At 61.1% G+C, this 21,240-nt stretch overlaps 1 long non-coding RNA gene across 1 annotated transcript in view; it reads left to right on the top strand.

The window, feature by feature from the left end:
* The first annotated feature begins 324 nt into the window (after positions 1-324).
* Positions 325-21,240, top strand: part of LOC117646134 — a 36,792-nt gene continuing 15,876 nt past the window's right edge. The window contains exon 1 of the long non-coding RNA XR_004587763.1: positions 325-384. This is a non-coding gene — a long non-coding RNA (uncharacterized LOC117646134). The remainder of the gene's footprint in view (positions 385-21,240) is intronic.

Here is a 21,240-nt window from a genome sequence, read left to right as displayed (position 1 = left end):
GAGGCGGCAGCAAAGCAAAGGCGCGGCCTCAGGCACGTGTCCGTCTTCGCAGCGACTCGTGCCTACGCGTGCCTACGTCAGGGACGTCCCTTCGGAGGCAGGGTCGCCGCCACGGTGGTAACTTGTTTTGTGCACTGGGGCGGCTGAGCCGAAATCTACAGTCCACGCCCTTCCACGGACCCTGATTCATTTAGAAGGCAGTGTGGTGACGGAGTGTTGACTGTGTGTGTCCGTGTTGCAGTGCTGCCGCCGCGGCCGCCGCGCAGGCCCCCGCCGCATCGGGGCCGCGCGCGCCGCCGCCCCTGCTGCGCTCGCGGACGCTCCCCGCCATCGTGGTGCCCGGCATCAGCATCCTGCAGGCGCAGATCGACTTGCGCTACCAAGGTACGTCGAAAAGTCCCGCCTCATCCAGCCATGTTTTCAACTTCCCACGCGACATTCTCGCGAACGGCCTCAGGAGAAATAAGCATTCCCGCAACAGAGCCCGTGCCTCTGCCACCGAGACTCCCAAGATTCCGGGAAAATCCCTCTCCCCGCGCTCGGCCGGGTGGCCTTCCCCGTCGTCCTCGAGACGCGCCAGTTCGGGGAGCGCCTGGCCCTCGGCAAGGCCGCCCCCACCTTGAGCCCCGCTTTGATGTCTTAACTGTACCGGTAATTGAGTGACGCGAACGGAGCGACGGAGAGTTAAGTGTCAATGCGACGGCCGTGCCGCGCCGTGCCGCGCCGTGCCACGCCGCGCCACGCCTCTAAATGCATCCTTTTGTCCTTTCGGCCTTGACTTAAAAGCGGCGCCAGAAACAGCTCGGCCGGGCCGCGTGCCGCGTGCGCGAACATCACGCCCCGGCTCTCTGTCGCTCCCGCGGTCCGCAGCGAGAGCGAGAGAGACGGAAGAGCGTCGTCTTCGTGGGCGGCCGCCGGGCGTCCCACAGCCATAATAGGCAAATTAGTGCCCTTGCCTCAGCCTTCGCCGTTGAAGCCAGAGGGAAGCGTTTCTTCATTTAGAACCAATAATAGGCCTCTGGCGAGGGCTCTGCCGGCCCTGCCACAATTTCAATTTTGCTAAACCTGTTCAGTGAAGCTGTACAGCGGAGCTGACATTGTCAGTCACCGGAAATTCATCCATTATTGCTCAAGTCCACAAATGGCGACCTCGACTTTCGCAGCTCGCTCGCAACCAGCCAGGCCTGCCGCCTTGACAACGCGGAGACTCTCCGACAACGCCAAATGGTACTCTGAGAGATTTGGCGCCTGAAGGAGCGAGGCGGGCAGAGGATCTAAATAAGTCGCCTTGAAGAAGCCCTGGAAAGGGGAAAGGGGCTAATTAGTTTATAAATGTGCCAAGCCGTCGGCCAGCCCTCGGCCAGCCCTCGGCCAGCCCTCGGCCAGCCCTCGGCCAGTCCTCGGCCAGGCCGGAGGGACAGCTGCCGTCCGCCGGGTCTGTCGGGTCCCTCAGGGGCAGTGCGACGCGCTGCAGTCACACGCGAAGCGGCTGACTGGAAAACAACGACACGCCGAGAACAGAGAGCCGAGAACTCCGCGTGGGTTGGGCGGGGTCTGTCGCACAAGGGGCGGCCGGGCCGGTCGGGCTGCAGAGGCTGCATGGAGGCAGCAGGGGTGGGTTGGCCTCGGCCTCGCTAGTTTGGTTTGCATCAAGCCGCATCAGGCCGCATCAGCACCGCCGCACCGCAACCCTCCGCCCGGGTCGGCCTGCCCGCTCTGCCTCTGTTCATTTCTCGGACGCCGCCAACTTTATTAAGGTCGGCCAACAGCTTGCGGCCGCCGTGTGTGTTGTGTGTGTGTGTGTGTGTGTGTGTGTGTGTGCGCGCGCGAGCGCGAGTTATTGTATGTGTTAGAGAGTGAGCAGCGTGGGGTGCGGGCCGAGCGGGCGGCAGTGCACATCGCCTCACCACCACGCCGACCAAGCCCACCAAGCCTCAGTGGGCGGCGTACTGGGAACACGCTTTCCTGGAAGGAGGCGGCCGTTCAAAGAAAGCGGTGGGCGTCCCTCTTTCCCCAGCGTGGGGGCCTCGCGTCTGATCGGCACATCGCAGAGCAGCGCAAAGCAGCGCAAAGCAGCGCAAAGCAGCGCAAAGCAGCGCAAAGCAGCGCAAAGCAGCGCAAAGCAGCGCAAAGCAGCGCAAAGCAGCGCAAAGCAGCGCAAAGCAGCGCAAAGCAGCGCAAAGCAGCGCAAAGCAGGCAAGCAGCGCAAACAGCGCAAGCAGCAAAGCAGCGCAAAGCAGCGCAAAGCAGCGCAAAGCAGCGCAAAGCAGCGCAAAGCAGCGCAAAGCAGCGCAAAGCAGCGCGGCACCACGACGGGATCGCTCGCGTCAAACGGCACGGCTCTATCGGTGGCCTCGTGGAGGCCCTGATGGAGTCCCTGCTGGAGTCCCTGTTGGAGGCCCTGCTGGGGACCCGCAGCAGAGTGAACCCCGACCGCGGCGGCGTCGCTTCTTTATGACGGATCCAGCGCCGCGATGGAGACCATTTCGACCGCAGTTATTAAACTGGGAGAACATTACCGAACCGCCCCTGGCCCCCGAGTCTGTTTGTCGTTGTCCGTTTGCCCTGCAGGGCCGCCCAGTGAGGAAGCACGAGAGGAGAAGGAGGAGGGGAGGAGGGTGTCTCTAATTCGGAAAAGAATTCGCGGCCATTGGGCGAGTGGCGTGATTGGAAGCCAGGGCTCATAAGAAGCTGGAGCCGGGGCTGGAGAGTCCTGGAGACCGGGCTGGGGGCTGGATGGGGCTGGAGGGGGCTGGAGGGGGGCAGCAGAACGCCACCGCCCGCTTCAAGGCTGAAAGGCGCTGAAAGGCGACCCGATTTCCAATCCAAACCCCGAAAAGGAGAGGGAAATTAAAATTGGCGTCCGCTCGCGTTGATTACGCGACGTGGTAGTTAGGAGATAAACCCCCTCCGCCTCCTCCTCTTTCCTTTCCTCGTACTTAAAACGCAGACTCAAAGGTAATTTGAAAAAGAAAAGAAAAACAAGTGGCGAACAAACCGTCATATTTATTGCTATTTTTTTTAAATTTAAAATTTGTTGTTAATTTGTTAATTTTTGTTAACTTACTTAAATTTTGAAAATTTGGACGACGTTCGTTCTCCCTCGCATCCGGCGGCACGATGGCCGTGAGTGAGAGAGACAGACCCAGAGCGTCCCCGCAACCACTCCGCTGATGAGCCCACTAGGCTCGGTCGTTACGTTATTAATGAACGGGACTCCGTTACGACGGGCTCTCATGAGAGTGGCGCATGAAATCGAAAGGCAAATGACGGCTCCGTTCGGTCTGTGTTTACATTCGCGGCGCTGGCGTCACGGCGCTGCGTTTCGTGCGATTTTTAATGCACTTGTTTTCTTCTTTCCGGCGCCGTTTCGGCGCGCCATACGGTTCCATCCGGAATGGGGGGAGGGCAGGCCTTGTTCCGGGGCGTGATTTCTTCTCACCTTTTTAATTAATTTCCTACACCAAATATTTTTCCTCAGAGGCGGGACACGAGAAAGTCCTTAACTGTTCTTTAGTTTGTCGTCGCCCTGCTGCGCGGCAGTCAGGACCGGAACAAGATCGGCGCGCGACGAAAGACTTCTTCTTCTTCTTCTTCTTCTTCTTCTTCTTCTTCTTCTTCTTCTTCTTCTGCTTCTTCTTCTTCCTCGGGCAGGTCCTGGCTGCATGCAAATCGCGCCGTCCTCGCGCAGTTTGCGTGTTTTTCTGCCCGTCGTGTGCAAATAGATCAATAGCCAATGAGAGACCGCGTCCGTGGCCGTGGCCCACCGGGAAAGGGTCTCCTCTCCTCTCCGTTTCGTGATTGCCAGAATAAACAGGAGGGGGAAGCGTCTCCGGGAATGCATGGCATGCTGCCGTCTACTGTGTCACCAGATCGGCTGTGTTGACTCGACTCGAGTGCTGGGGACGGAGAGCGGACCAAATGGTCGGTTCCATTCATCAGGCGGGCCCTAAAAAGGCTGAAGGAGCTCACGGAGGGGTGCGGTGCGCGCGAGACAGAGCGACGAAGCAGTGTCGAGACTCAGGCCGCCGGCCGGCCGGCCGAAGGTGCGCCCGGGGTGTCGTCTGGGACGGCCTCCGTCGAGCGGCCTCCGCGGCGTTGGTCCATCCGTTGCCATGGCGCCCGATGACGTCACGGAGACGCTATGCGGTGCCAGGCAGTGCTCCCGCGGGCCGGCATGGGGCGACAGAGGGTCGACATCGGCGCCCCTCGCGGCGTGTTGATCAACTCATTGTCCACCCACGCGAAGGGCAAGGGGACGACGAACCGTCAGTTTTCAGGGCGCAATAGCTGGCAAAGCTGCGAACATGCGACAGGGTGTCCCAACTACTCATCCCAAATCACAAAAGGCATTATTTTGCGATCGTGTTTGTATGACTTTTTGTTTTGGCCGGAACACTCAAGCCAATATTTACGGAGGCCTTTGGGCGAAGCCGCAAGCCACACGTTCGCACTCGGCGGCAGGTTGGCGGCGTACAGCGGTGTGGCGGCCGTCGGCCTCGGCAGCGCGATCCCGTTTCAGTGATCGGACGCGCGGCGAGGCGCGGCGAGGCCTTGATGAGCTGCTTTGAGTGGCGGCACGGCGGCCGGCGGGCTCATTCTGCACGCCCTTCAGTCGCCCTGTCTCCCTCGCACCTGTGCGAGACGCTCCATGAGTGAGACAGAGACAGGAGGACGACAGCGGTGGCGGCGCCGAACGTGCGACCCTGCCGAGGTGTTTGACCTTCGCGCGCCCTCCCCGCCGGCCCTTGGAGGGGTTTTGCATAATCACGCCTTCCAGCGAGCGATCCCCCCGGATCCTCCTGGATCCTCTCCGCCTTCCCCCCTTTTGACAACGGCGGCCCCTGTCGCGTCGCGAGCAGCTTCGGGGGGGGGGGGGGGCCTCGCGCGCCGTCTCGCTGCCAATCGGCCAGACGCAGCTCGAAGGGGCCGTTCCCCCGAGTCTCCAACTTTTCAACGAGAAGCCCGCCAAATTTAAGTGGACACAGAGAGATGGTGTTAAGGGCGTTTATTAGTTGGCCTGCGTCTTCGAGGCACACAGCTTCCGCCACCAAGTTGGGGCTGACGCTGGAGGCTCCACCTGCCGGGCCTCATTTGCCGCACCACTTCCCGAAGCAGCCGGGCTCCTTCTTGGGGCGCTCCGCGGCCTTCTTCGGGGCGAACGACGGCACGACCACCGGGCCGCCGGGGGGCGCATTTTTCGCGTAGTGGCTCCAAGAGTAGTTCGGCGGGGACTGTCCTCTTCCTGGCGAGCGTCGTTCCACTTCGTGAGGCGATGCAGGGCTCGCCAGGGCGACCTGCGTCAAACAGTTACGGAATCACCTGCCGCCTTCTGGTGCGCGGTAACCGTCATCCGACAGCCAGCTCTCAGTGACAAATTTCTGTCAAAGGGACATTTTTGTTGGTGGCTGGATATCCATCCTGCTGATAAAATATCTTATACGGCAGTCAGCATCAAAATGAGTTTCAAAAATTGAAATTTTTAAAAATTTGGGACTATTGTGAAGTCTTTGAGCTCTTTTGTGGAACTGGGAGGCGTGTCAGTTGACTCGAGGACAGCCCAACCGGACCGCTACGTCTTACCTGGAACAACACCAACACGACGGCGAGGATAGCTGCTAGATGCATGTTGTCGTGATGCGGCCACGCTTTACAATGTCACTGTGTTCGGCGCGGACGCTTTTAAGCGTGACCGGTGGCAAAAACGTGACGCCCGCTTCATTGCGAGTCACTGTTCCCAACAAGGTTATCGTGCAGACCGGCACGTTTTAGTGGGGCACGATTTTGCTCAAAAACAAAAGATAAGGGCTTCTTATATCGTGAAAAACACAACCATGCAAAAATTACGGTTCGTCACGACGTCAACTTTACGGCCATTTCTGCCTCCAACGGCAATCAAACCTTGTTTCTATGATGACTGATGTCACGCCGTGCATTTGTCATAAGAGCTGTCTTAAAAATTCCATCAATTGGTGAATTGTCATCTTTTATCAAGCGTAGAAACTGCCCTTCACGATTTTCTCATAGAAGGACAAGTTTCAAATGTGAAGCAGGTAATCCCGCTAAACCTTTAAAAGTTGTAATCACGAAATCAATTAGCGTGTCCCAAAACCAATCAAAAAAACACTTCCACCAACATCAAAAGCTTTCTTTAAGTCTTGCATTACAAGAAAACACGTGTATATTGTGGCCGGTTGGAGTCGAAAGGTTCAAGTTCAAGTTAGGGTTTCCAACTCGTAGCCTTGTGGTCCAGAGAGCCCCTGTCATTCCGCGGGTAGGCAACCCGAGTAGCGCTGTGCGTGACGGGACAGCCTACCCCGCAATTACCATTACTATTACGGGCTGCGGTCGGGTCGCTGAGGCAGCTCCCAGCCTGCCTGTGTATCTGCTCGTCCGCCTGTTTGTCTTTCTGTCTGTCCGTCTGTCTGTCTGTCTGTCTTTCTGTCCGTCTGTCTGTCCGTAGTTCGGCCGGGCGGCCAGGCCAATGGATTCCAGTTGAACTCCCCGTAGGCGTTTGCCGCTCTGTAGCTTTTCCGCCCGGCTCGTGTCTGGCTGCTGGCGCTGCTGGGGTCAATAGATGCTGTGGGCAGCGGCAGGGGTAGGGGCGCACCAAAACAAACCACTAGAGCACTGACCTTGCCGCTGTAAGTGTGCTGCCCCCAACTTGAAAACAACAAGCGGGTCCTTGACGTTCTTGCCGCCCCGGGCCCGGCACTGGCTCGGCACTGGCTCGGCGCCCGGTTGGCCGTGGCGCGACCCTCCGGCCCTTTGGCCAGCACGCCGAGGACGCAGTAACCGTTCGGAGGGCCCTCGTGGGCCGCGTCGGACAAGGCCCCCGCTAGCAGTGTCGCCAGCAGACTGAGAGTCGTCCCGTCTCTCTTTCTCTATCGCCCTCTGCGAGGGTGCGAGGGACACAGCAACGGAACGACTTTTCTGAAGCACCCGGCCGGGCCGGGCTGCAGCGCTGCTGACGCGTGTTTTTGCTGGATAACCTCACCACGCGAACGGGAGTCCGATGCCGGTTGACGAGGCACAGCAACACAGAGCCAGCCTCCAGCCGGCAGAGAGAACAGGACCAGCAGGACGAACAGCCCGGGCGGCGGGGCGTGCTTGCGCTCGCCCGGGGGCACGACTTGGGCTAAGTGAAGCGCTGTGTTCGACTGGCGGCCGGGCCGGGTCGGGCAGAGGAGGCACAGCCAGGCACAGCCAGGCATAGCCGACCCTGCTGGAGAGGGAGCAAGGGATCGTGCCCCGCACGTAGAGGAGCAAGCGGATGCTCACCCTAGAAAGATTATTCCAATCAAATTCAAGTTTTAAAACCCTCTTAACCCCAAACCGTGTTTGCACTTGGTTTTTCTGTTCGGGCACCCTCAGCGCGTGGAACCCCTCTATCCATGGGACTGACGTGCATTGTTCCTCCGTTCAGTCCGGCACACGCTCCTCCCCCCACTCCCCCCACGTTCCACTCCCCACTCCCCACTCGGCCGCCCTCCAAACAATGGGATGGCCCGGCGGCACGGCACGTCAAATCCACTCTCATCTATCCGATCCAATCCAACCCCTTGGCCTGGCCCGGGCCGGAGGGGGGGGGGGGTACAGGACGAGAGTCGCGCAGTCTTCGGAAATTCCTCTGATGGCGCGCGGTGCGGCCGGCTGGGTGGAGATGGAGGAAGATAGACTTGACGCGCCCTGTCGAGGCGTTCGGGGGCGTTCGCGGCGTTCGGGGCGTGGCCGTCCTCCTCGGGGCGCGAGCGGAGCGGGCCGGGGAAGTGCCTCGACGCCTCCGTCAGCCGGACGATTGCAAAGTGACATTCCCGTCTCCCTCGCACCCCTGCGGGACGCGCCATGAGTGCGACAGAGACTCTCCTTGTTCGGAATCGCTCGGCAGGACTCAAGTCGAGCAGCACTGCAGTCGCACACCATTAGTTAGTTGTCCATTAGTTATTGTCCCTTCCCATTTTAGCCAGCCCCCTTTCTTCCCTCCTCCTCCTTCTCTCACTTCTCTTCCTCGCCTCTCCACGGCACTGCGATAACAGATGACGTAAAAAGTAGTTCGCGAGCCGCACTTGCACACTACACGTGTGTGTTGCAGAGGCGGCGGTGCTGCTAATCGCACCGGGGCGAGGAAAATGGCGATGCTCACCATCTCGCTGCTGTAATTAGCGAAGCGGCTTCCGAAAGCGACGCCCCACACTTAAGCTGGGTCTGCCTGCTTGCACTGCTTGCTTGCCGTGCTCGCTCTGCTTGCTGTCCTTGCGGTGCTTGCTGTGCTCGCTTCGCGTCACAGTCGCGGGGCCGAAAAGCGACCCCAACACCAGCCGGCACACGCCGTCGTACTCCAACAGCACAATGAAACACACACTCACACACCACCGCGGCAACGCCTCTCTCTCTCTCTCTCTCTCTCTCTCTCTCTCTCTCTCTCTCTCTCTCTCTCTCTCTCTCTCACACACACACACACACACACACACACCTCGGAGTGCCGCCCACCCAGGCAGCAGTGAGTGTGCGGTGCTTGTTTTGTTTAAATCATCCCGAATTCATTTGCATGCTGAGAGACAGCGGCACTCTCTCGGCTCTCTGCTCTCCGAGCGAGGCCCCGAGGCTTCAAGGATGTGGCGCGGCGCACGCGTGCCTGCGCATGCCCTTCCCCGCGGGCCCGCGGCCACAATGGCGTGAAAGGGGGCTGGGCTGGCCCGTTGACGAGCGCCCGGCACCGTGGCATGTCGCCCGCCGAGTTTAGCTGCAGGCACACTGGCGCGCGCCAAGTTTGCCGCGGAATTCCCATCTTATTTTGGCCGGTATTCCAACTTTCTTCTTGTTGTGACACGCCTTTGGCAGCCTTCGGCAGCCCCCGGCAGCCCTGGCAGCCCTCGGCAGCCTTTGGCGGATGAGTTCGACAGGTTCACAAAGTCGGTTCAAACGGAGGGAGAGGGAGGTGGGCTGGGCCAAGGGCTGGGCAGCCTCCTTGGAATGTTGCTCCGTAGGAATCCCATCCGAGGCTCCGGTTTACTCCAGTCAGCGCCAGAATGGTCGTCTTTTTGCGACACGCGGACAGAAAAAAAGAAGAAAAAGAGGAAGAAAAAGGAGGAAAATGTTCGATTGCCGCATGACCGATTGCTCGATAGTCCGCGGACTGTCGCAACAGGAAGAATCATCTGCGGCGTTGTGCCTGATTGTGCGCGCGAATCGTGAAGTCGTTGCAGGTGGCAACCCGTCCGTGGAGAGGAGACCTAGACATTCCAAAAGAATGGCCGTTCCCAGACCATATTATGGCCTCAGAAAAGGAAGCCACCCCGCGGCTGTCTCGGCGAGAGCAGTCTAGAGCAGCAGGCGAGAGCGGCGACACGGGGCCTCGATGCGCGGCAAACCCCCGCAGCGCTCGGACTGTGTTTGCCTTGCCGGGGATTGCATTAGGTCGACACGGTCGACAGTGCTTCTCTGGAGGGGGTAGCGGGGGCAGCGGCAGACACAAAGTGGCTTTGAGGTGTCGGCGACAACTCTCTGTGGGTCGGCGCCGTCCCCGCGACACGCCACGCCCATGCAATGCAGAGCGCATCCCTGTTGGCCGGTGGGCAGAGACAGGGGGAGGGGCAGCGGACGTCAGCCCGCGCCCTACATCCAAAGAATTAAACGTCCCACTTCATCCCAGCAAGCCTGCAGGCCGGCGGGCTGGAGTGTGTTGTGTACTGTGTGACTTCCCCCGCTGACTTATTTGTTGACTCACTCAAAGAACACACCGGGGCCAGGGCTCTTCCTCTCAATATAGAGGCCGCACCTTAATTGAATCGCGTTGCCTCAAACAGCGCGTGGACACTATTGACTGGCGGGGCTCTCTCCACCTGGGGGTGCTTGGCGCCGCTTGGACGCTGCAGGGCCTCCACCCCGGACCGTGATCTCAGCCCGGCTCAGCCTCTCCAGGAGCCCCTCGGGGCTCTCGGACTGCTGCCAGCGCAGCCAGCAGTCAGTGTCGTAATAAATCCTGTGTCAGGTGACGAGGGATTCTCGTCCCGATACAACGGCCAGACCGTGTGCCTGGACCGGCCTATGCCCCAGGCTCTGGGGCGGCAGGTGGCTTCTCTGAAATGGGAGTGGGCGACTGGGGCCCTGGAGGCTCCTTTTACTATTAAGCCCCGGGTCGGTGGTCGGTTACGGCGGAGTTACAGTCCTAGGACTCCAGGTTTAGGCCACACTAACACACACACACACACACACGCCAGCCCTCACGCGCGCAATCTGCAGCCCCGCCCGGCTTTACACATTTGCCTAAAAGGGTGGCCTTTGATCGCTGGCCTGGCCCCGCACGCGCAGGCTTGCCGGGCAGCCGGACCACGGCCAGGCCCGGCCCGGCCGCTCCCCGGAGGCTGTTTGTCCAGCCGGAGATGATTGGTGGTAAAAACGGCTCGGTGGGGCCTTACGCCTCGGACACGTATTTCCCCGGATTTGTCGCGTCGTGTGGCGGTCTATAACGACAAGCCGTGGGTCCAAGCCGTGGAAACCCGTTTTTCGGCCACTTTTCTTACTCGTGCCTCAAAAGGGTGCGCGTCAGCTCGAAGTGCACCGCATGAAAAAAAGGAAAAGTCGCCGGCCAGTGTGGTAATTTTATCTCTCAGTGTCTTACAAATCCTCTCAAAACCTTGCAAAATTGCAAAAATCTTACAATACCTCACGAAAGTCTTTCCCAAAGTCTTCCGACAATTTGAAACCCGGGTGCTGCGCTGCCTCGTGCGTTGCCATTGCTGCTGATATGTTGATGGCGCGTCCTTGGGGGAACGCACGGCGCGGACATTTAACAAAGCCGTCAATTTCCCCCTTTTTCGCGCGCATTTCGCATTGTCAGCGCGCCTCGCGTCAAATGGCGCCCGCGGCGTGCGCGGCGCGCTGTCGTGCGTGAAGGGCCAATCAAGCGAGCGTTTGAAAAAGCGCGGCCGGGTCGCCGCGTCGCGTGGCGTGTGCGGCCACTGGAAGCAGCGGCTGACGAAGTGGAAATGTCAGTGCCGGCGCATGGCGGGCGTTTTCCAGCGCCGCCAAAGGCCGCCGAGAGAGACAAGAACACGCTTCGGCACCTGCAGCCCCGCGGCACGGCGTCGCTCTCGAAAACGAGTTCCACCACGAAAAAAAACCCTCCGGCTTTCCAGGAAACCGCTTGGCACCCCACGATGACGTCATGATTTCGAGAAAGTCTTTGTGTCGGTGCACTGGAATTATTCATTCACGACACCGACTCTTGCTTTCTCCGTGGGAAAGGACCTGCTCGCCGTCCTTGGGCAATAACTTTCAAGGCCGCTGCCGAGCCTTGACCAAACACGGCGCAATGTATTCAGGCAGGCCCGCCCCGCCAGTACTCGTCCGCGGAACTCTGCGACCCCCTCGCCAACTTTGAGGGAATTATCGAAGCCTGGGATGGTCGGTTGCTGCTTCTGTGGCGCCCCTCACTCTCGCTTTCTCTCTCCGGCGTTCCTCTGAACCATGCCGCGGACCGCTGGGCTGCAGCACCGCCTGGAAAAGGAGTCTTCTATGCGCCGGCAAGCTTGCAGAAGATGGGAGCCCTGCCGTAGATGTGGCTGGAAACGCAACCTCAAGAAACTCAAGGATACTGAGTCTTCAATCGATGAAATAGGAAAAAGAAACACGAATGAAAGAAAAAGGTAGTGACCCAAATAGTAGGCTGTGAAACACGTTGCAGAGTCTGCACCACTGCCTGCAAATATATTCATCATTGCGCAATTTTTAAAACAAATTCTTGACGCTTGTCAGCCTACCGCGTGCACATCCCTCAAACGTGCCAACGTTTTTCTTCACCTTTTGTCCCTCTTTTCCTTTTTCCTTTGGAGGACCTTGCCGCCGCGGCGATTCGATAAGCCTTTCGCGCTCCTTTTGTGCCCGTGGGGCGGGGCGGGCGGATCCGTCACAAAGAGGCGCGGTGGAATATCGGCTGGCGCGTTGGCTGGTGCGGCGGACGAGGCCGCGTCCCTCACGGCATGGCAGCGCGTGGCCGCGTCGCAGTGTAGTGGCAGTCCGCCCAGAATGCCCGCTCGCGGTTCGCTTCGGTTCATTTCCCCCCCACGGCCGCCTAGCTATCTCTGCCGACCGGCACGGAACGCACGGAACGAACGGAACGAAGATTGGTCGATAGCAGAAACACGGGAAAGCTCGCGCGGGCTGTCGCGCCACTGGAACGCGCCGTCACGCGCTGGCTGTCACGGCGCTGGGGCTCAGCCTCCCGCAGCCCCGCAGCCCCGCGGCCCCGCAACCCGATGACTGGACTGCAGTGTGGTGACAGCTCTGCTTCTCCTCCTGCCGGACTCATGGACTCATCGCGGCGTTGATGCGATTCCCTGGCCCCTCCCTCCACTGTCATGTCGTGTCCTCTGCCGCGTCCTCACGCTCACTGACCCCTCTTGTGTTGCAGGTCAGTACGGCTCGTGACGTCCTCGTCGTCCTCGTCGTGGAGCCTGGCGGCGCGCCAGCAAGGTGAGAGTGGAGGGGGGAAGGGAAAAGGTCGGCACGCGCCTTCTTGCTGCGCACGGACTAATGAAGCGCCTCCCTCGTCCCCGCGGCCGTGCTGGTGGTGCTGACGGTGTGGTGCTGGCGCCACCACGACCCTGAGGGCCGCACAAAGTCCCCCCAACCCCCGCTCTGCTTTCCTTATTCCCCTCATGCAGATGATAAGGGCACGGCTGACACACTGTGTGTCGTGACTGTCGTGTCACGCCAGCTGCGCCCCAAAGTGCGGCTGGAAGAGTGGCCGACCCCTCCCCCCCCCCCTCCTCTGGAGTGACGGATCCGAGGCGGGCTGGCGGCGCAAGGAGCGTGGGCGGCCAGCCAGCCCGCCAGCCAGCCGCCATGAAGGCGCATTTGCCCGTCATTTGTCTTCATTCGGAGCGCGGCCGTCGCGACCAAAAACGGCACTGTTTGCAAGCCTTTCCGGCGGGACGGGGGAAAACGAGCAGAGAAGCGAAGACTAAGACTCGAGAACTTGGAGAGGGGGGCCTCGGTCCCCAGGGACTTGTGGAATGATGCACGCGGTGGCCACCGCGTGCGGGCAGTGCGGGGCAGTGCGGGCGGCCGGCCACCTCGGCTCGGTGTGTCATCAGGGCGGAGCGAGCGTCCCTCGGGCCCCGCCCCGCCCCGCCGCCCCGCCCCACCACCCCGCCAGGCCGACCGCAGCCCGCCCCGCCATGGCGCGCCAGGCCGCCGCCGCAGGGAGGGTCGCGCAGGACGCACGGCGAACGGCACGACCCTCCCGCCAAACAAATTGTGGTTTCGCGTTTTTAATTTACTTAATTCAATTTTTTCCTGCGGAGCGATGACATTTTAGCCGGCTTTCGAATTCGGGGCTCCCCTTCATTAGGGGCCTTTGAGGCGACGCCGGTATGGGCGAGCCCTGCAGACTCTTCCGAGAGTCGTTTTCATCGCTCTGGCTTTCTCGCACTTGTACGGGACGCCTCACGAGTGCGAGAGAGACACAGCGACGCAAACAGTCTCCGCAGTACGAGGCGCGGTGCAGACCGAGTTTCCATTTTGCCCCCAATCACGGACCGGTTTAAGGGTTGGGGTTTGGGAGGACGTCTGCATGCCAGGGTCTGCGGGCGCTGCGTCAATGCGGTCCATGCGACCGCACTGCAAGCAGTCTGTCGGTGCGTGCGTGCAGATGGCCATCGCGTCGCGCCATAGCCAGTGCCCAGGGAGCGGCTAGCGAGTGCCATTTATAGCGGCCCTGTGCTCCACTTTATTTCACCTTGTTCCACTTTCGTTGCACCTTGCGCTTCACAAATTCGTTGCACTTTTAGCGTTTAGTCCCCCACTTTGTTACTCTTCCCTCCTACTACGGCGTGTTCCGCTGGGTTCCTCTGTGTTCCACTTTGTCCGCCCCGCCCGGCCGTGCCCGGCCCTTCCCCAACGTGTTCCACTCAGTGCCCCATTGTTCCTCGGGTAGGCGCGGCCGAGGGCGTGGGGCGCGGCTGGCGGCTCTCCCCGGGATGACTCGCGCCGCCGCCAAGTTGGAGCGGAGCAGGAGTGGAGCGCATCCCCGCGAGCCCGCCCCATCCGCCGTTACACGCCTTGTCGAACTTGAGGAACAATGAAGGCCGAGCGGCGCGCCGAATAAGCACCTGGGCGGAGTTGTTGAAGCTGGGCGCTCTGGTGGTCGGCGACGACGACGGCGACGACGACGGCTACGGCGACGACTACGGCGACGACGACGGTGACGTCGGGGAGCATCCCGTCTTGCCGCCGCGCGCTATTGCATCGCCGCTTACGCAGCTGATCCGTGGCGCCACAGTGGGCCTCATCCCCAGCACAACAGTCTCGCTGTCTCGGAGAGGGAGAGAGAGAATATAGAGAAAAAAAGGGGGGGTAGATTAACGAGGCGGCTGTCATCCGGGATGGAGGGCTAATCCGTGCGACTTTGGCAATGATTTGCTGAACGGCGAGCGTGCCGCCGATCCAGCCCCAAGTTGAACGCGAGGCGAGAGCCTCGGCGAGGTCGGAACGCAGCAGCAGCGGCGGCAGCAGTCGGACGCGCGGAACGCAAGAAGCAGCCGGCAGCTGCGGCAGCGCGTGTACACTGTACAGCGTGTACGGCCGGCGGGGCGGCGAGCATTAGCATGCGCGGCATGCGCGCGGTGTCTCCTGGCGAGGGGGGGGGGAGGGGAAGGGGCCATCCATTTCGGGCCCTGCCAGCACCTCCCCTGCACTTCCCCAACCTTTATGGCTCCCTCCCCCCTCCCCTCCGCCCCTGCGATAATTACTTACGTGAGGGCGGCTGATGGATCGCCCTCTCCAGCGAGTGTAGCTGACCCAGTGTTGGGATTCCGGCCCCTGAAAAAAAGCGACCCCGGAGGCAAATGGCCACCACGGTCCGAGAGCTGCAGGGCCTCTTCTTTGGCCGTTTACGGCGGGGAACGCCTCGCCCGCTCAGGGGCCTCTCACCCTGTGTCGTCGAGGGCAACCCGTTTGGTCCGTTCGCCCGGCTGGGCCTGGCTGGTCTGGCTGGGTCCGCTGCTTTCTGGTCGGGTGGATTTCAATTGCGAGGCCAGGCCACACCGTGTGCGAAGGCGAGGCACGGCAGGTCGTTTGCAGCGCACTGCAGCTCCTGGCCGCCCGAAGGGCGTTCTCGGCTTGGTCAGCGGGCCGTCCTATCTGTCAGGGAGAGGGGCTGGCGCGGGCTGGCGTGTACTCGGAGTACTCCCAGCGGGCCAGCACCTCGCCGTCAGCCCCTGGCCGGCCACGCTGCTTGCTTGCACATCAATTATTGCGCTGGCTTTACTTTATAGCCGGACTACCCGGAGCCCCGGAGGCCCCGGACCTCGATAACACGCGTTATGCACCGTGGCCCTTGGGACAGGCTCGAGGGCAGGGCATAATGCCCCATCCGCCATGACCGTCATGCGGCCCACGGTGAGGTGCAGGCAGAGGCGGTAGGACGTGGGATCATGGCCTTTGCGCTGCCGAAGGCTAAGGCCCGTGGTGGCGCCCGTTGGTTGGTTGCGACTACCATGGGTTGGCGCCACGGCGCCAGGGCGCGCTCTGGAACTACAACAAGTAAGTCAACGCAAAGCGCTCGTGTTTGGCGATGCTAAACATTGACGCAACAACAACAATAACAACTGCAGGGCCCTCCCACGCAATTTCCGGTACGTTGTTGTTGTTGTTGTTGTTGTTGTTGTTTGGTCCGGGCCGCGCGAGCACTGCGAGGCACTGGCTGATATTGCCTCACAGGGGTGCAGCGTTGTTCCGTGCGCGCTGTGCGCGCTGTGCGCCGCGCATCGGCTTTTCCTGGAACGCAGCGTCAGGAGCGCGTGGCAGGTTTAAGGTTTAAGGTTGGACGTTCAACAAACGGCTGGTGTGGCGCAAATTAGCCAGGCCTGATTTCAGGAGGAGGTGGGCCGCCTGGAATGGGGACGGCGTATCTGGTTTCCTCTCTTCAGAGAGCCGCTCACGCGCGAACGCACTTCGGGCGTGCTTCGGGCGTGCTTCCTTCGGGCGGGCTTCGGGCGTGCTTCCTTCGGGCGGGCTTCGGGCGTGCTTCGGGCGGGCTTCCTTCGGCGTGCTTCGGGCGTGCTTCGGGCGTGCTTCGGGCGTGCGCCCTCAGCGTTGTGAATGCGCGCTCGGAAAGCACCTTCTCAAATACATTGTTTCATTCGCGTCAAGAGGGGATCGTGCGTCCTGCTCCCACAACCGGTGCAGGCTTGGCTGCACCAATCAAGTTCCTCTCTCCCTCCCTCCCGCGGGACCATCCACTCCAGGTATTCGCCGCCCTACAGTGGCGGCGGCTTCCCCGATGGATCCCCCGTGATTGCCATGTGGACTCCGAGGGACCGCGGGCGGCCCTTAGAAGATAAGTGATCCGACCTGGCCGAACTGCCCCGGTGCCGCGGGGCGGGGCGGGGCACCTTCGGTCGGTGTTTGCATATCATTTGCAGTGGGCGAGACGGCGGCTGGGCGCGCGGACCGCCGGGGCGAGGCGGGCGAGGCGGGGGCGGTCAGAGGCAGGCCGCGGGCCGCGGGAGCACACTGATGTGTCGGCAGAAAATGAAACGCCCACTGCCACGCACGCTCTCTTCAGTGAAACGAACTAAAGCACATAAAACGCAAAACAAACAAAGAACCAGAAATATTAATATTTTTGCAAAAGAGTTCTCTCTGCTCACCTCGCCTCTGGCTCTGGCCCCATAGCGGCGCGCGAGGCATTGCGAGGCAGTGTGCCTTTGTCAAGCCCAAGTCGCTACTTTGAATCTCCATGCCGAGGCGGCGCCACTCCGCCGTGCTCCCCACAGTGGCTATAGCATGAAAAATTGGAGAGGTAGGAACAGGAGAAAAGCTGTCGGGAACATCTTTTAGTGGCTTCGATTTGCCCGAACGAGGCCCGACGGGCATGAACAACTTGAATTTTGGTGTACATTGCCCTGGAAATAACGTGAAATAACGTCGAAATAACGCTGAAGTGACGGTGAAATAACGTGAAATAACGTAAAATAATGCGAAACAACGTTGAAATGTCCTTGAAATAACGCTAAAATAACAATGAAATAACGGGAATTTGAAACAACAGTGTACAAATTTTGACGAAGTTGTTTGCCCCTCGGACTCCTCTTACTTTTTAAGTATTTCACACGCGCGGAACGGGCTTGTTTTGCGCTGTCGAGAGGGGCGCAGTCTGTCGCGGGGCCGCGCCTGGCCGTGCCGCGCCACTGCAAGCACGCGCTGCTGCGTCTGGATGGCAGGGACCATAACCCGCTGGCCAAAGTTTAACAGGCATTGGGCCGTTTATGCATCCCGACCCCCGCCCCCACCCCGTCCGTCCAGTGAGAGAGGCGGCCAATATTTTGCAGACTCCGCTGTGCTGCTGCGGGAGGAAAGGTGAAGTGGAGGGGGAAGGGGGGGGGAGTGGAGGGTGTGTGGGAAGGGGGGAGTGGAGGGGGAGGGGGAATGGACGGGCAGCCGATGGGAAGCGGATATTATAGCTTGAGACGGCAATAAACAGGGGAGGGAGGCTGAGTCGATGGATGATCAGCAATAAGTGTGTCCCCGCATATTGGCAAGGCGGCGACAGCCCCCCCCCTCCCACTCGAACCGCGGCGCTGAAAGGGGTGGAAGAACCGGCCATCTGCGGCCGGGCGGATGCGAGATAGGCCGGCCGGGGCGTGGGGGCTTCGCTCCACTTCGCGCCGGCAGCAGCTGGTGCAGACAGGCCGCCATGGCGCGCCATGCAGCCCTTCGCCCGCTACTTTGTGTCCTGATGCAGACCAATTTCCCCACCTTCAGTAACTTTCTCTCCGCTTTCCAATTTTGTTGCGTGGGCGCGGGACGTGGCTTTTAGTCGGTGAGAGAGGGAAGGAGAGAACGGAAATCGGGAGTCGCGTTTCATTTCAGTCTCAAGTGTCTGTGACCGCTCGAAACGGGCTGAGACGCCCCTCTCCGGCTCTGCGGCTCCACGGGTCGGGGACCAAAGGCTTCCCGGCGCTTGAGTCGCTGCCTCGTCCCGAAACGGGCACAACGGGGAGCCGCGGTCGCGCGCGTACAGCGGCTAAATTTGATTTCGTTGTTTGTTATTCTGTCCTTGACAACGGCAAGTCCGTTTACCAGATGCGGACCGAGCTGCGGAAGATCCGCCGCCGCTTGCTTGGGGCCCACTCCGCCCCGCCCCGCCCCACCGCGCCCCGCGGCCGTCATGAACATCTTTCTAAGGGTAAAGAATGGTGGGTGTAGCGCGGTGTCCCGGCGCAGAGCGAGCTGAAGGTCAAGGCGACGCCGGGGGCGTCGGCTGTGACTCCACGTGATGCCGGCACTGCCGTCCAGACGGCGTTTGGAGCGACGGAACGACGTTCGACGCGCAGGAAGCGCCGCGTCTGTCAAACCTCAGCCCGTCTCGCCGTCTCACTCCAAAGCAATGCTGTCAATCCAAGCACCAAAGCCAGGTGGTATTCACTCCAAAAACTGTGTTCCCGCCCGCGGGCACCCATTGTATTCGTATTCTCAAGTATTCATTAATATTCCAGTGTCCACTTTTTGAGCGACTTTGCGAGATTGGTGCTCCCAGCTGGTGGCGCGGCTCGGCTATTGGCTTCTGCGGCTGGCAGCGGGACGGGGACGGCTTGTCAGGCCGCGGAGCCGCGGACTATGCAAATGGGCGAAGGGTCGGCGCGGCCGTGCCGTGCCGCCCCGTGTCGTGCCGTGCCGCGCCGTGCCGCGCCGTGCCGTGCCGTGCCGCCGTGCCGTGCCGTGCCGTGCCGCGCCGTGCCATGCGGCCAACAAGACAGCCGGGAAACCCAATAAGTGGCGCTGCAGGTCCATTCCCTGTGGCGGTGGCGAGTGGGCCGTTCGCAAACGCCCTCCGCGGCCGAAATGCCGTTCCGAAGCCAGGCCGGGTTTACAGGGGGCTAACCGCCTTTCCGCCTAGGCCAGCCTTGCCTGCCTAGCGCCAATGGCGACTCACAACAAAGAAGCCCGGCGCTCAAATGCGACTAAAGAGGAAGTGTTGGCAATAAAAGGAGGATGATCAATCCCAGGAGTGTCTCAACCGCTGGCGTGCGTCCATTTATGTGAGAGGATTGGGCCCAGCTGGAAAGGGGGGGGGGGCAGGCATTGACAGGGAGACAGGATAGGGGCGGAACGGCCGGACAGATGGATGGGTGGATGGGTAGATTCCTGTGGTACTGCCCCGCTCCGAGAAGATAAATTTACCTATATCGGCATGCTTCTGGCTTCTGCTCTACAAAGGTGATATTGCCTTTATCGGCATGTGGACAAGAATGTGGCCGTCTGGGGGTCGCGTACCACTTCCAGGAAGCAAGAAAACAAAACTGTCAGAAACGTGGGTAATCCGGCAGATGCATGCGGCAAGTGCACCTCGTCAGGAGGGGCGTTGCTGGCGCTGCCGAGCAGGGTCTTCGTTTGCGGGCCGGGTGAGTCAGGGGGGAGGGGGAAACGAGTTGGAGTGGAAGGGAAAGAAGTGTATAATGGAGAGAGTGAGGGAGTGTCTCATTAGGAGCCTCTTTCTTGCGACGCCAGTTAGGCCTCCCTCTCTCCCTCCCTCTTTCCCTCTCTCTCCGTCTCTCTCTCTCTCTCTCTCTCTCTCTCTCTCTCTCTCTCTCTCTCTCTCCCTCTCTCTCTCTCTCACGTGCGTCGGGAAGTAGGCCAGCAGGGCCCAAACAGATAAAGAGCAACCCCAGCTAGCGGCTCCAGCAGTCCATAGCTCGAGCGGGTTTATCCGGGGGGCTTGGACGGGGGTGGGAATCGGGCTGCAGCGCCGCGGCAGGTCGTTCTTCGCGCTCTTCGCCACCGCCGGGTAGCATTCCGGTGATGAACGCGCCGGCCTTGGGGTCCTGGAGGACCTGGAGGACCTCCCGGGCCTTGAGGACACACGCAGGGTGCCGCGGCTCCCAGTGGCCCACCGCCGGGCCTTCCCGTGGCCTCCCAGGCCTCGGGACAACACGTGCGCTCACACACACACACACACACAGACATGTGTACTTGCACGTACCAACACTCACGCCTACACACACAAACACACACACACACACACACGCGCGCGCGCGCGCGCGCAGAGGCACACGCGGCGTTTTATTTGTTTACCCTTCCCGGCTGTTGGCGCTGGGCGGCGCTGGGCGGCGGGCGTCGCGGCGCGTACAGAGATGAGCACCTCTCCCCTCGGCCCAAGTGCCCCTCAGATTGAGCCGTAAAGTTGCGTGCACCCAGAGTCCCTCCCCTCCCCCTCCACTGCCCCGCGTTGGCCGCGTTGGCCGCCTTACCTGTGCCGGGGCCGGGGCCCGTCCCTTCTGCACTGCTTGGGGGAGAAGAGGGTGCGAACGGCCTATACGGCCTGTACGGACCGCCGAGGCACGTCGCGCTTTACTCGCGGCTTGCGGCTTGAAGGGGAGAGAGAGAGAGAGAGAGAGAGAGAGAGAGGGGGAGAGAGAGAGAGAGAGAGAGAGAGAGAGAGAGAGAGAGGTGGCCCGCAGCGCCACTCCCCTTCCATTCCAGACCTACCCGCGCTCTCTGAAATAGGCGACTAGCGTTTGTGCCTGTAGGTAAAGGTAAGCCCCCCCCCCCGCACACACACACACACACACTCACACGAGCGCACAGTCAGGAAGGAAGCACCAGCTCCGAGCCTGGCTGCGCGCTCCGCGGCTCCAAACAAGCGGGGGTGGAACGGCGAAATGGCGGAGAATCGCGTTAATGAATCGGACCCGCTGTCTCTCTCGCGAAGCCCATTGTCTCTCTCATTCTCACTGGGCGCCCGGCGCGGCGTGTGAGAGCGAGAGAGCGCGGCGAAGGGCTGCTGCAGTGTAGGCGTGGCTCCGCGCGACGCGCTGCCTTGGAGGTCAGGGGTCACGGCGCTGCACGCCGCCACGGCTGGACAGCCTTGCAGGCCCTGCAGGCCGTCAGGAACAACGCGCGGCATTCCCCTGGATGAGGCGGCTCGCTGTATGTGTTTCCGCGGGGGGGAGAGGGCGGAGGGGGACTGACCCAGCAATCATTCTGGTCCACTGGGCAGCGCCGGCCCGGCCGAGGGCTCGGCCTGGCCCTGCCCCACTCGGCCCTTCTAGCTACTGCTTCATGATTACGCCCCTGGGGCACTGGTGCGGCCACGGGCCACACACACACACACACACACACACACACACACACACACACACACACACACACACACACACACACACACACACACACACACACACACTGGCTGCGAACCGCGGTGGCACGGGAGTTCGAGGGGTCCAGCAACGCGCC

Source organism: Thrips palmi, unplaced genomic scaffold (assembly GCF_012932325.1).
Source record: "Thrips palmi isolate BJ-2018 unplaced genomic scaffold, TpBJ-2018v1 HiC_scaffold_19, whole genome shotgun sequence".
Lineage (NCBI taxonomy): Eukaryota > Metazoa > Arthropoda > Insecta > Thysanoptera > Thripidae > Thrips > Thrips palmi.
The sequence above is the reverse complement of the archived record's forward strand: the minus strand, read 5'-3'. Positions and strand labels throughout refer to the sequence as shown.